At 36.3% G+C, this 14271-nt stretch overlaps 1 protein-coding gene across 1 annotated transcript in view; it reads left to right on the top strand.

Moving 5' to 3' along the window:
- Positions 1–1587: 1587 nt before the first annotated feature.
- The window catches only part of LOC141443987 (scavenger receptor class B member 1-like), a 61043-nt gene continuing 48359 nt past the window's right edge, over positions 1588–14271 (top strand). Inside the window, exon 1 of the mRNA XM_074109432.1 lies at positions 1588–1715. The gene's annotated coding sequence lies outside the window, so the exon portion shown is untranslated. The remainder of the gene's footprint in view (positions 1716–14271) is intronic.

Below are 14271 nucleotides of genomic sequence, written 5' to 3'. Positions count from 1 at the left end.
TTTGATCTGTCATTTACTTCAACTCGAAAAAGCAAGAGATAGGATCAAATTTGTCGATTACAAACTTAAATTAAATTTTTGGTATTAAAAATATATCGAAATATTTCCAAAATGTAAATTTTCCCGATCTTTTAATAAAGTATGCAACCTCGTTGCACAAAAGGCCGCTTCTCTTGTTTCTTTTTATTAAAAAAAAATTCCGTATACTGCCTCTACAGTATAATTATTATTTGTTAAATTGCATGATTTTTTAAACAAATCTATTTATGTTTATGTAATAGAAATCTTAATAAAAATCATATTTAAAGGTTTAATTGTTCAACCTTTTCAATTACCCGAGATGAGGCTTTTTTGCAGTATTCAAAAATAAGTGTGACATTAGTACAAGAAGTTAAGATTGCATGTTATGAGTATGCGATTTGTATTGTAGCTACTGGACTCTTTTTATGGTTTTAAATGTAATTATTATATTTGATAATAATCGGATTCTATTTAAAAAAATGTGTTTGTTTTGTAAACAGGTAGGTATATGTGGTTTTATTCTTATGTTACATTTAAATTATGTTCTCGCTGCTGAGGTGAAAAATTGTATGTGTCACACGAGACCAAAGTTTTTTTGCATCTCGTGTATTTCAATCCCTTGCTGATCTCAGGATTCTACCTAGAATCACTCGCTGACGCTCGTGATTCAATTATAGAATCCTTCGCTTACTCGGGATTCAAAATCAACACTCGCAACAAAAAACAACTTTGCTCTCTTGTTGCACAAATAACTATTTCACCTCAGCACCTCAAACAGGCAGGTTTTGCTATGAGAAATCAGTGAGCAAAATCGCATTTTGCTCACTTCGTGAGACAAAGTAACTTTTTTTTTTTTTTTTAAATGCTGAGTACAGTGTTGGGTCTACTCACTGAATTCCAAATATTTGAACTTTACTTTAATCTGTCATTTCACTTCAACACGAAAAAAGCAAGAGAGAGGTCCAAATGTGTTGTTTACAATATTAAATGAAATTTTTGGTATTAAAAATATATCAATACCTAATAAATTACATGACAACGAAATATTTCCAAAATGTAATTTTTCCCGATCTTTTAATAAAGTATGCAACCTCGTAGCACGAAAGCCGCTTCTCTTGTTTTTTTTTTTATGAAAGAATTCCGTATACGGCCTCTACAGTTGGAATAAATATTTGTTAAATTGAATATATTTTTAACAAATCTATTTATGTTTATGTAACAGAAATCTTAATAAAATTAATATTTCAAGGTTTAATAATTTATACATATTTATAGTTTTTTCCAGTAGGTATTCGTAACACATTTATAATCCTTCTTTGTGACTCTACCAAAAAGCTATGGTACCACAGGCCATATATCTTATCACAACGACCAATATACTATTAAATTTATTCAAAATAATGAATAATTATAACAACATTTAATTTAAACAATGCGATTGTTTTTGCCGTAAATAATATAGTATTAATTGTTTAAATTATCAACGATTATAAAGATGGATTGTTGAATCATTTTACGGGCTCCGTGGCCATGAATGGCTGGCTGTGTAACATCCATAGTCTTTCGTAATACCGCGCGCGCCGCACGTTTCGTTATTTAAAAAAATCCCGCGTCACCGACAAGGAAGTTCCAAAATCAAAATGATGACTTTTTAATTTTATTTTCGTGCAGTGTTTTTTAATTGTTTCGAAAAGGTTAGTTTTATTTTATTGATAATTAATTTTGTTTTTCTCTATTTTCTCAGTGCAAGCTTTGCGTGGCTTGATATTTTTATTATTACAAACAAGTCAATTTATTAGTATTTAGTCACTTATTTAGTATTTATTTATTTGGCAAAAAACATAAAATACATAAGGCCTTATTCTAATAAGTCTTACAATATTATACACCCTGGTAGGGTATAGCCACATTTATAATAATGTTATCTAATTCTATTAGGCAACTAAAAAGTAACACATCCTACGTACTTGCATTAAAGCTTAAAAACGACGGTTACATTATGCTATAAATTAAATACTACTATGGCACAATAATATCCTGTACTATTATGGCACAATAATATACTATATGGCACAATAATATCCTGTTTACAAAAATGCGTATAATAATATAATATAATTTAAATTTAATGATATTTGATGAATGATCATCCATAAATTCCTTAGTAGAATAATAACATTTTTCTAATAGATCTGTTCTGTAATTTAGCTATGAATAATGTATTACTATTTATATTCTTAATATTTAACGGCAATTTGTTGTTTATGTTAATTGTTCTATAATACGGGTTGTTTTTGTAGATTTCTGGTATGGGTTCTGGAAGGATAAGTTTATGGTTCGCCGGCACGGCAATATACTATTAATTTTATTAGGTTCCTACTCTACTTGCTTTTTCTACGGTTTTGCTCGAGTGAATGGGCTTATATTACGACAGTCGAATTTTAATTCAAGGATGTACAAAAGATACTAAGTAAATTTCCATATGAATTTCCTAAGAATATTTACGTTGCAAAAGCACCCTTGCAAAAGTTGCAAATTTCATAATCTCTACATTTAGCATTTGACATTTCAGTATTTATAGTCAAAATACCACAAACGGGACTTATCACGCTATTATTACACAAGTAATATTTACCTCGACGTTTCGGCAACGTTACAGTTGCCGTGGTCACGAGTAGACTGAAGTGTGGGGTGTCAAGTCTGCCTAGCAGCGTGAGTTCTGATCAAGTTCACCCCACACTTCAGTCTACTCGTGACCACGGCAACTGTAACGTTGCCGAAACGTCGAGGTAAATATTACTTGTGTTTGACGACCGGATGGCTAAGTGGTTAGAGCACCTGACTACGAAGCTTGAGGTCCTGGGTTCGAATCCCGGCCGGGGCAGATATTTGTGTGAATAACACGAATGTTTGTTCTCGGGTCTTGGATGTTTAATATGTATTTAAGTATGTTTTATCTATATAAGTATGTTTATCCGTTGCTAGTATCCATAGTACAAGCTTTTGCTTAGTTTGGGACTAGGTCAATTGGTGTCAGGTGTCCCATGATATTTATTTATTTATTTATTTTTAATAATAGCGTGATAAGTCCCGTTTGTGGTATTTTGACTATGAGTGAGAATCACGAAAGTTTAAAACGTTATTTCAGTATTTTAAAAGTACTTAGTTCCAACAAAACATCGCAAAAAAATTGTCCGTGATATTATCAAAATCCGGCTATTTCTATATCAAATTTCATTTAAATCCGGTCCGACAACTGTTGTATTTTTTGGATTAAGAGGGTTTTTTTTTTAAACAGTATAAGCTCGGTCGCCCCAATGTCGATTTCTGAGAGGTCAATACCCATAAATAAAATGTGACCTGCAAATGCGCTAGAAGTTAATCTAGACGAGTGATATAAAATGAGTTTTTGTTAAAAAAAAAACTTTTTCAATAGAAGGTTTTTTTGCTTACCAAATTTTAAGTCAACCCGACCACTGGAAGTGGGTCAAAATGAACTTGCAAGATTTGACCCAACAACAACAACAGACAGGGCAAGTTAAATAAAAACTTTTAATAAGCATTGTCATCTAAACTACATATATCCATACCAAATTTCAAGTCGGTACTATTAACTGTTGAGGAGTTCCCTCCTGCGGAGACGCTCCTCAGCAGGACACCAAGAGTTACTACCAGATTATTGTATTGTCACCAAATTTACATAAGTATGCTAAATTTTAAGACAATTCGACTACTATCAGTGAGTCAAATTTAGCTTACAAGATTTGACCCAAATAAACAAACAAATAAATAAATAATCAGGGCAAGCTAAAGAAAAGCTTGTAATAATAAAACATTAAATTAAAAACCGACTACAAAAAAAACATGTTTTTTTTTTAATTTTTTTCTATTTTTTTTGGGTTTGATTCCCAGCGCTCGTCTTTTTTTTCTGGTTTTTCTGTGCATTCATGTCTCAGTTTGTATTTTGGATACCAGTCTGAAGTCGGTGCCTCAGCACGAGCCAGCAGGAGTGGACCTATATAGTCGTCTACCTCACCTACGCACTTTATATTGAGCTTCAATCACTCCTGCTGGCTCGTGCTGAGGCACCGACCGACTTCAGACTGGTAGAAAATTATTTTCATGGTTTTTTTGTAGTCGGTTAAATTTTTTGTCATAATTTTTTTTTCACGCTTTTTAGTTGACATTATCTAGTTTAATGTCAATTGCTCGTCACCTATTACAAAATATTGCTTTTTCCGATGCAGAGACGTTCATTATTGAGGAGTCCTGGTGCTTCACCACCCGTTCCATTTCACCATATTTATTACGAGGAACATAAATTGCAGCAACTGTGTTAAAGTAATTAAAATGTAACCCGTGAAATACTTGATATTGAGTAGTAACTCCGATGGTCAACTGTGGTCTTCATCATCTGTTCCACTTCACCAAATGATGATTTTCAAGAGCAAATGCACAAGCTACTACAAAATATATCGAAATTACCATAGGTGTCCCTACAACATTTGAAGAGTTCCCTCAATTTCCTTAGGAACCAATCATCAGATCCTAATTTGGTGCTTATGGGACCTAATTAAAAGTAATCCTAGACGAACGCAAAAAAAATCAAATCGGTTCATAAATGACGGAGTTCTGAGGTAACAAACATTAAAAAAAAATACAACCAAATTGATAACCTCCTTTTTTGAAGTCGGTTAAAAATCAAAAACCCGACTGCCAAAACTAAAAGGAAGATAATAAGTCTAGTGGTCTAGAACTCTGTTAAGTAGCTAATTTAAAGTTCAACAGTCGGGACCCATTACTAAGAGTTTTTGAGCGTCACGATTTAATAATAAATAATATAAACCGGCCAAGAGCGTGTCGGACACGCCCAAAATAGGGTTCCGTAGCAATTACGAAAAAATTTAGTAATATTTTTCTAAGGATTTCGTATTTTATACGCAATCTTCCAAGTTTAGGTATATTTTATACCTGAGGCTGCTATTTACTCATAAACTACTAATAATTCTCAAGCAAACTTAGCCGTTATAGTTTTCCTTGAAAGTTTAATATACTTACTACCATCCTGATTTTTTTCAAATTTTTCCGCCCACCGCTTTATATTTTAGAGGGGGGGGGGCGCTCGATTTTAATGAAAATTTGCACTTTAAGTTGAATATTTCGCAAACAAATCACTGGATCAAATAATTGTCTTCGTAAACCCTTAATGGTTTTAAAAGACCTATCCAACGATACCTTACACTATAGGGTTGGATGAGAAAAAAAAAATCACCCCCACTTTACGTCTATGGGAGGAACACTAAAAAATTTTTTTAAATGTACCATTTTGTTGGCATAGTTTACCTATATATCCGTGCAAAATTACAGCTTTCTAGCACTGTTAGTCCCTGAACAAAGCCGCGGACGGACAGACAGACAGACGTCAGACATGGCGAAACTATAAGGGTTCCGTTTTTGCTATTTTGGCTCCGGAACCCTAAAAATATCTTATTTTAGAAGGTACAGGGGGGGGACAAACATTTTACCACTTTGGAAGTATCTCTTTCGCAAACTATTTAGTTTAGAAAAAAATATATTAGAAACCTCAATATCATTTTTGAAGACCTCTCCATAAATATGTGTTTGATGAAAAAACATTTTTGAGTTTCATATGGGGAACCCCCAAAATTCATTGTTTTTTCCTATTTTGATGTGAAAATCTTAATGCGGTTCACAGAATACTTCTACTTACCAAGTTTCAACAGTATAGTTCTTATAGTTTAGTTATAGTTTCGGAAAATAGTGGCTGTGACATACGGACGGACAGACAGACAGACATGACGAATCCATAAGGGTTCCGTTTTTTGCCAATTGGCTACGGAACCCTAAAAAGGTCTACTGGTCTAGAATCCGTTAAGTAACTTAAAGTTCAATGGTCGGGACCCATTCAAAATCGTGAATTTAGCTAATGGCTCCCGACTGTTGATTTATTAAGTTACTTATAATGATAATACCTACCTCATATCTTCAAAACATACATAGTTAGCCGGGTAAAAAAGGCTTAGTTTATTTGTTTTGCGGTTTCGGAGGCTAAGGCCGAAGGCTTACGGGCACAAGGTCGGGGGTTCAAGTCCGGTTGTCAGTGCCTACTTAACTAACTTTCAAGATGTTATTTGCATTTATAAATACTGCAACCATACAGAAAAACTTAAGTTAAGGCACAACCTTAGGTTAGCCTCTCTAGCATTAAGTAGTAGGTAGAGTATTCGTAGAAACAACAAAAAACCGAGCAAGGGCGAGTCGGACTCGCGCACCGAGGGTTCCGTACACATTTATAGGTAGGTATGTAAGTAAACGGGAATCGTGTCTTGAAGATATTTTTCGCTTTTTCCGAGTGATTTAATAATCCAATGTATGCAGAGCCCTACTCTTAAGCAAAATGTACGCAGTGTGGGGTCAGATTATATTGGTCGATATTTACAGATAGACATAAAAAATCAAGATTTTCAGACTTTTCTAGTTGGTTGTGTTATAATAGCTACCTTCATACCAAATTTCAAGATTCTGAGTTCACGGGAAGTACCCTGTAGGTTTTGATTCCCTTGAGAGTTGCGAAAATTTGCGGAAATTTGCAGCATAAACGGCTGCATCTTTTGAATGCGTTGGCTTAGAAGTTTGATTTTTTCACAGCTCCTAGAGACAGTAGACCTCAATGTTTGATATAAATTTCAGCTTGATACTTCCACCGAGAAAAAGGCTCTTGACAGACAGGCAGACCGACAAAAAGTGATCCTATAAGGGTTCTGTTTTTTCCTTTTGAGGTACCGAACCCTAAAAAACTGTCAAGCACTGAGGGTTCCATACGAATTTGTAGGTATTTATGAATATCCAGTCTGAATTTCGTAGTTCTAGGCCAACGGAAAATACCATACAAATTTTGATTCCCTTGCGGCATAAAGGGCCGTATCTTTTTAGGGTTCCATAGTCAACTAGGAACCCTTATAGTTTCGTCATGTCTGTCCGACACAGCATGTCCGACACGCTCTTGGCCGATTTTTAGGGTTCCGGAGCCAATATGACAAAAAGAACCCTAATAAATGTCTTGTCAAAGCCGCTATTTAGTTTTGTAGTTAAATTACAAAAATAAATATTTACTCCATACACGTAACAGAAATTGAAAAAAAAAATTTTTTTTTTTAACTCGCATGAACGTGTGGCACATAGTTCGACAGGTCTTTTGAAAAGATAGTAAGGTTTCTCAAAAACTTTTTTGATTAAGTGAAGATTTCCGGAAATAATCGCTCCCAAAGTACCAAAAATTGTGTCCCCCCACTTTATCTTGTAAACCATTTGTCCAAAAAATATGCAAAAAATATGTTAAGGTAATGCTTAATAAATAATTTCAACAAAAATTGGTTTCAACATGATCGGATATACCGTTTTTGAGTTATTGCCGAAAAACTGCGCTTCTCAACAAAAGGGCGTAAGTGCCGTGAAGATACGCTCTTTTTCTGGTAATAGATTTTAAGACTGTAGTAAGTGTTTTAATTGTATATAACGCACATAATATTACTTAATTATTACGTAATGGATACGGAACCCTATCTTGGGCTTGTCCGGCACGCTCTTGCCCGGTTTTTTTACGTTGATTTTTTCACATCTTCAAGGGACTGTAGACTTAGTAGACTGGGTAGCTATGCTCCAGTTCTGTATTTTGAATAAATGTCTTGCAGGTCGAAGTCCCGGTACCCGATACACTTCCCAAATAAGTGACAACACTGAACTTCAATTTTTGCTTCGATATTTTCTTTTCTTTTCCTGTCAGACGCCGTACAGTGATAATACAGAGTGCAATGATAATGATGGGGTAAAAATACACCAAACGCCTCCTAGTATGAATTATGAATGAAATTAAATTCAGTAGCATAGTTACCCAAACGCCAGTTAACATTGCTCCTAAATTAAAGTTTTAATATATATATATTAAAACAACATTATGACGTAGTTTAAGCAAGCCAGCATGATAGTAGGGGTGATCTACTTTACATTAATACATATATGAACATACCACAGCATAATAATTTTTAAGATAAAACAAAGATTTCGAAATTTGGAGCAAAATTCGGTGCAAAGTAGCCTCGTTTTATTTTAATCTCGATATCTCCACGCATTTCCGAGATAAAGGGTACACATTGAACTACTTTTTTGTCGTCTTGGGGGGGGGGGGCATTACCGTGCCCCCAGATTTAGGGGGGAATATGGCGGTGGGGATAGATGGATCAGGGGCAGTTTATCTCGTAAAGGGGGAACACTTGACTCTAACAAAACTTAGCACTTTAAACCTAAATATTTTGCAAACAGATATAGTCTGTCATAAAAGAGAAGAAATTAAAAAGTGGCAACACTGTAGTGTCCTCCCTTTTTGGTTTCACAGGGTTTGAAAGGGATGACACTACAGTGTTGGCACTTTTTAATTTCTTCTCTTTTTTGACAGACTATAACTAAATTATCAAAACCGGCCAAGTGCGAGTGGGGCTCGTGCAATAATCGGTAAAAGTTTTACCGAACTTTCGCCCGAATATTCGTATTCGGTGAAACCCATGTTCGGCCCGTCTCTAATGAACATATGTACCTATGTGCGGGTGAAATCTTGCAAGTTAAATTTGTTGCACTTCCAGTGGTGATTGATTTGAAATTTGGCATACCTACTTACCTACCTATATACTTACCTACATAAAACAGAGGCCGTATTGCCTGACAGTGACCCTTATTGTAAGTTTAGTTTAGTGTAAGTTTTCGGTTACAAAATACGTCTCGATCGCGTTCGCGTTAAAATCTCAATTTGTATGGAAACACGAACAGTGCCTCTAGCGGAACGTTTGCGATTTTCGTGTTTCCATACGAATTGAGATTTTAACGCGAACGCGATCGAGACGTATTTGGTAACCGAAAACTTACACTAAGGGTACAGTACCACTACCATGAGTTTACAGTGACCGTACTCGATAGCGACGGCGTATCTTATTTGTATGGTGAATTGTACAGCGCCTCTGTAAATAATTTACGCCGTCGCTATCAAGTACGGTCACTGTAAACTCATGGTAGTGGTACAGATGACAATACAATAATCTGGCAGTCACATCCTGGTGATCCAGCCAGGATCGTCTCCGTAGGACGGAACTCTTCAACGGTTAATGGTATCGACTAGAAATTTATTACGGAAGTTGAGCTGGCAATGCAAATACAGTCAACAAAAGCGGACAAGTGCGAGTCGGACTCGCCCATGAAGAGCTCCGCAGCAGCAAGTAACATAATATAAAAGTTTCCTTTACTTTACGATTTATGACGTATTACTTACTAGATCTCGTTCAAACCAATTTTCGGTGGAAGTTTGCATGGTAATGTACCTACATCATATATATTTTTTTAGTTTTAGCATTCTCTTATTTTAGAAGTTACAGAGAGGGGGGGGGCACACATTTTACCACTTTTGGAAGTGTCTCTCGCGCAAACTAGTCAGTTTAGAAAAAAATGATATTAGAAACCTCAATATTATTTTTGAAGACCTATCCATAGATGTGTGACTGGGCAGGACGTGATAGTGGGACTGGGCAGGACATGTCTGCCGGATGCATCCGGATCGTTGGGCCAAAATCAACACTGATTGGGTTCCAAGCGACGGGCACCGGAGCAGAGGTAGGCCAAAAAGAAGGTGGCGGGACGATTTGGAGCGATTCCAGCCGGACTGGCAACATTTTGCCGAAGCCAGAGACGAGTGGAAGGAGAAAGGGGAGGCCTTTGCCCAGCAGTGGGACACTATATAGGCTATTAAAAAAAAAAACCATAGATACCCTACACGTATGGGTTCGATGAAAAAAAAAAAGTTGAGTTTCAGTTCTATGTAAGTATGGGGAACCCCCAAAATGCATTGTTTTTTTTTCTATTTTTGTGTGAAAATCTTAATGCGGTTCACAGAATATATCTACTTACCAAGTTTCAACAGTATAGTTCTTATAGTTTCGGAAAAAAGTGGCTGTGACATACGGACGGACAGACAGACAGACAGACATGACGAATCCATAAGGGTTCCGTTTTTCGCCATTTGGCTACGGAACCCTAAAAAGTGCAGTCAGCAAAAAAGCTTGTATTAAAAAAAATTAAACAAAAAATGTTCAACTTTTGTACGTTGGATAGGTTATTCGTAACACAAATAAATTGATTTAACCCAAATATTAATATGAATAGCCTCGATACCACACATGAAGCGAAATGTAGGACAAGTTGATTCGACTGATTGGTTTGCTCTCAGATAAATTTAAAACCAATGCTGTTGAGTATCATTTATTGACTACCTGACCTGCGGGGTCGATAGCGCGCCAGTTTCTAGTGTTGTGAAAGGTCATGGGTTGCGTTCGAATAGGTTCCTAGATTCTAGAGCTTGACAAACAAAGATAAACGAAAAGAAAAAAACGGAGAAGTGCGAGTCGGACTCGCGCACGAAGGGTCCCGTACCATTATCTTCGTCCGCCGGAAGAGCGGATACACACTGAGGGTGTTCCAGCTGCAGTCGCGCCACTACGTGCACTTCAGCTCGTTTGTGGTGCGCGTGCTGCGGCTGCTGATGGGGGGGGGGGGACCATCGCGAGTGCTGCCTTCTGGCCGAAAGACGTCGTGTTCCGGCAGTTCCGGGGCACCATGCCGCAGATGAATGCGACGTCGGGGACGGTGACTCAACGGGCTCACGCCGTTTTGTTACCAAATTAGTTTTAAATATTGATTATAAATATGTATGTTAGTCTGTAAGGTATTTATTGTATGGGCCAAGTTGCCCGAAATAAATGAATTTATTATTATTATTATTATTATCTATACAACATTAGACATTTGTATGACTTTATTTTTAAAAACCACAAGGAAACAGATTGAAATTGGTTCATCCATTTGAAAGCTATACGATGACAGATACTGACATACAGACATTGGCGTCAAACCTATAACACCCCTCTTTTTGCGTCGGAGGTTAAAAAATAAATGAAAGTGTAATTGACCTCAAGTAGGTACTTATTGGGTATTAAGAGTATTGACAAACCAGTCCGCTTACCCGTCCGTCGTTCAATAAAAAAAACTATTTATTATGACATCAGTGGTACCTACAAATTGCGATATTGCCAGTATACCAAAACAAGTTATCTTTTGGACTTTACAATAGACGTTCATAGTATTTGGAAATATTCGCGTACGTCCTCGCGTCGATGCAAGTTCAATATTATAGATAACAGCTGAACTTTGCCGACGTTTGATAGTGTATTTACTTACGTGTTTATTTATGAAGACATTGAGCTTAGATTGGAGCGCAGCGGAGCCACATCCCTCTGGCCCTCCCCGCCCTCCTGCACGATGGACGCTCCTGGCTCCAGATCAGAATCAATTCAGTTTACCTATAGGTACCCCTGGGCGAAGTGGCTTCCTTGGTTGAAAGAGTGCAAGATCCAACCTCTAAGAGACTCCATTGCAGTATCAGGCGTGATAGGTAACAAACAAACAAACAGAATTACAAACTTTCGCATTTATAATATTAATGGGATGGGATAATGCCATGACCGTAATAGGCACGTGTCGGGAACGAAATACTATGATACGTTAGTACTATTATATCGAAGTCAAAGTCAAAATATCTTTATTCAATTTAGGCACTTATGAATGTCAAAAAAAATCTACCACCGGTTCGGAAAAGCCTCTGTTGAGAAGAATCCGGCAAGAAATTAAAGATTTACAATATTATTAAATGATTATCTATTTAACAAAACTTTATTTTTAACACAGTAGGTTCGCTATTTGAAGAAATCGCCAATGCGGATCGGAATTATTTCCAAATATCCCTGTCCATATGTCTTAACTTTATAATACTTACGCCTTAGATATTAGTGTCTTCTTGACAATAGATCTGAATTTTGTATCCGGTTCATTTGTAATATTTTTTGAATTTTATTATAAAAACGTATGCAACTTCCCATAAACGACTTTCTGGTTTTAGCCAGTTTGTAAGATGGGACTTTAAGCTTCCCTGTGTTTCTAGTAAGTAGCCTTTGGTTTATCGACGTGAGTGGGAAAATCACATATTATGTTCTTCCTAACATACATGATTATTTCAAAAACATAAAGCGACGGCAGGTTTAGGATAAAAAACCGGCCAAGAGCGTGTCGGACACGGCCAAAATAGGGTTCCGTAGCCATTTTATACGGAATCTTTCAAGTTTAGGTATATTTTATACCTTACGCTGCTATTTACTCATAAACTACTAATAATTCTCAAGCAAACTTAGCCGTTATAGTTTTCCTTGAAAGTTTGATATACTTACTTCCATCCTGATTTTTTCAAATTTTTCCACCCACCGGTTTAGATTTTAGAGAGGGGGGGCGGGGACGCTCGATTTTCATGAAAATTTGCATTTTAAAGTTGAATATTTCGCAAACAAATCACTGAATCGAAAATCGTCTTAGTAAACCCCTAATGATTTTAAAAGACCAATCTAACGATACCCCACACTATAGGGTTGGATGAGAAAAAAAAATCACCCTCACTTTACGTCTATGGGAGGTACCTACCCTAAAAAAATTTTTTTTGAATTACTAAATATTACTAAATTTTTTCGTAATGGCTACGGAACCCTATTTTCCGATACGCTCTAGGCCGGTTTTTAAAATATTAATCTTAGCAGTCCCCCGACACCGACGACGCTTAGATAAAAAAAATATTACTAGGTACTTGTACTAAATTAACTTAGGCTAATTATGCGGGAAATTAGCATAGTCCCCGCGGGATTGGGATAAACAAATTCTTCGCAGATGAAGTCGCGGGCAACAGCTAGGTAGTGCATAATTATTTTTTACTTTTTAGTTACGTCTTTTGTGGCGGCGTTTTTTTTCAGGCGTTTTTTTTTTTTGCTGGCGTCGTTTTGTGTCGGGGGTTTTTAAAATTTTTAATTTAAGTTTTTTTTTCATGTTTTTTAAACTGGTATATTATTTTTTTCAAAAATGTACTAGTGTGTTAGATATCCTTGCTGCAGCATCAGCTCTCGTGTTGCCACCATTGCGTATAAATGCGAAAGTTTGTTTGTTGGTTTGTTTGTTACTTCACCGCCGCTAAACCACTAAACCGATTTAAATAAAATTTGGTATTCAGATAGTTTAAATCCCGGAGAAGGACATAGGGTAGTTTTTATCCCGGAAAATTGCATAGTTCCCGCGGGATATCGATAAACGAATTTTGCGCGGACGGAGTCGCATGTAACGGCTAGTACAAATATATATATATATATATATATATATATATATATATATATTTATATATTTAAAATATACAATATATATATTTTTGCCTGACACATTGCGGCGTGAGACATTGAACTAGTAGCAATAGAGTAACTCATAACCTTTCTCGCGTCGGTATAGTCGGTAATAAACCATAAGCACCGAAGCGTTAGCTACAGTCGGCGTTTACGACCGATCTCAGGTGAGAGGGGACCTTGGACGCATTGGGTTGTAGTACTTGTAGTACAGACACCTTTATAGCTAGCTAAATAAAGGGACACATTATTATTAGGGTTACGTAGCCAAAACGGCAAAAACGGAACCCTTATAGTTTCGCCATGTCTGTCTGTCCGTCCGTCCGCGGCTTTGCTCAGGGACTATCAATGCTAGAAAGCTGTAATTTTGCACGAATATATATGTAAACCATGCCGACAAAATGGTACAATAAAAATTTCAAAAATATTTTTTTTTACTGTACCTCCCATAGACGTAAAGTGGGAGTGATTTTTTTTTCTCATCCAATCTCGTAGTGTGGGGCATCGTTGGATAGGTCTTTTAAAACCATTAAGGGGTTGCTAAAACGATTTTTCGATTCAATGATTTGTTTGCAAAATATTCAACTTTAGTGCAAATTTTCATTAAAATCGAGCGTCCCCCCCTCTAAAATCTAAACCAGTGGGTGGAAAAAATTGAAAAAATTCAGGATGATAGTAAGTATATCAAACTTACAAGGAAAACTATAACGGTTAAGTTTTATTGAGAATTATTAGGTTAGATAATATTTCAAAAATACAACATATGTACTTCTTCTATAATTGAATCACGAGCGTATAGCGAGTGATTCTAGGTTAGAATCCTGAGAGCAGTGAGGGATTCAAACACACGAGATGCAAAAAAACTTTGGTCTCGTGTGACATACAAAAGTACAACTTTTCACCTCAGCAGCGAGAACATAGGTTA

This window comes from Choristoneura fumiferana, chromosome 28 (assembly GCF_025370935.1).
Source record: "Choristoneura fumiferana chromosome 28, NRCan_CFum_1, whole genome shotgun sequence".
NCBI lineage: Eukaryota > Metazoa > Arthropoda > Insecta > Lepidoptera > Tortricidae > Choristoneura > Choristoneura fumiferana.
Note: the sequence above shows the minus strand (reverse complement) of the source record. Positions and strands in the feature narration are given on the sequence as shown.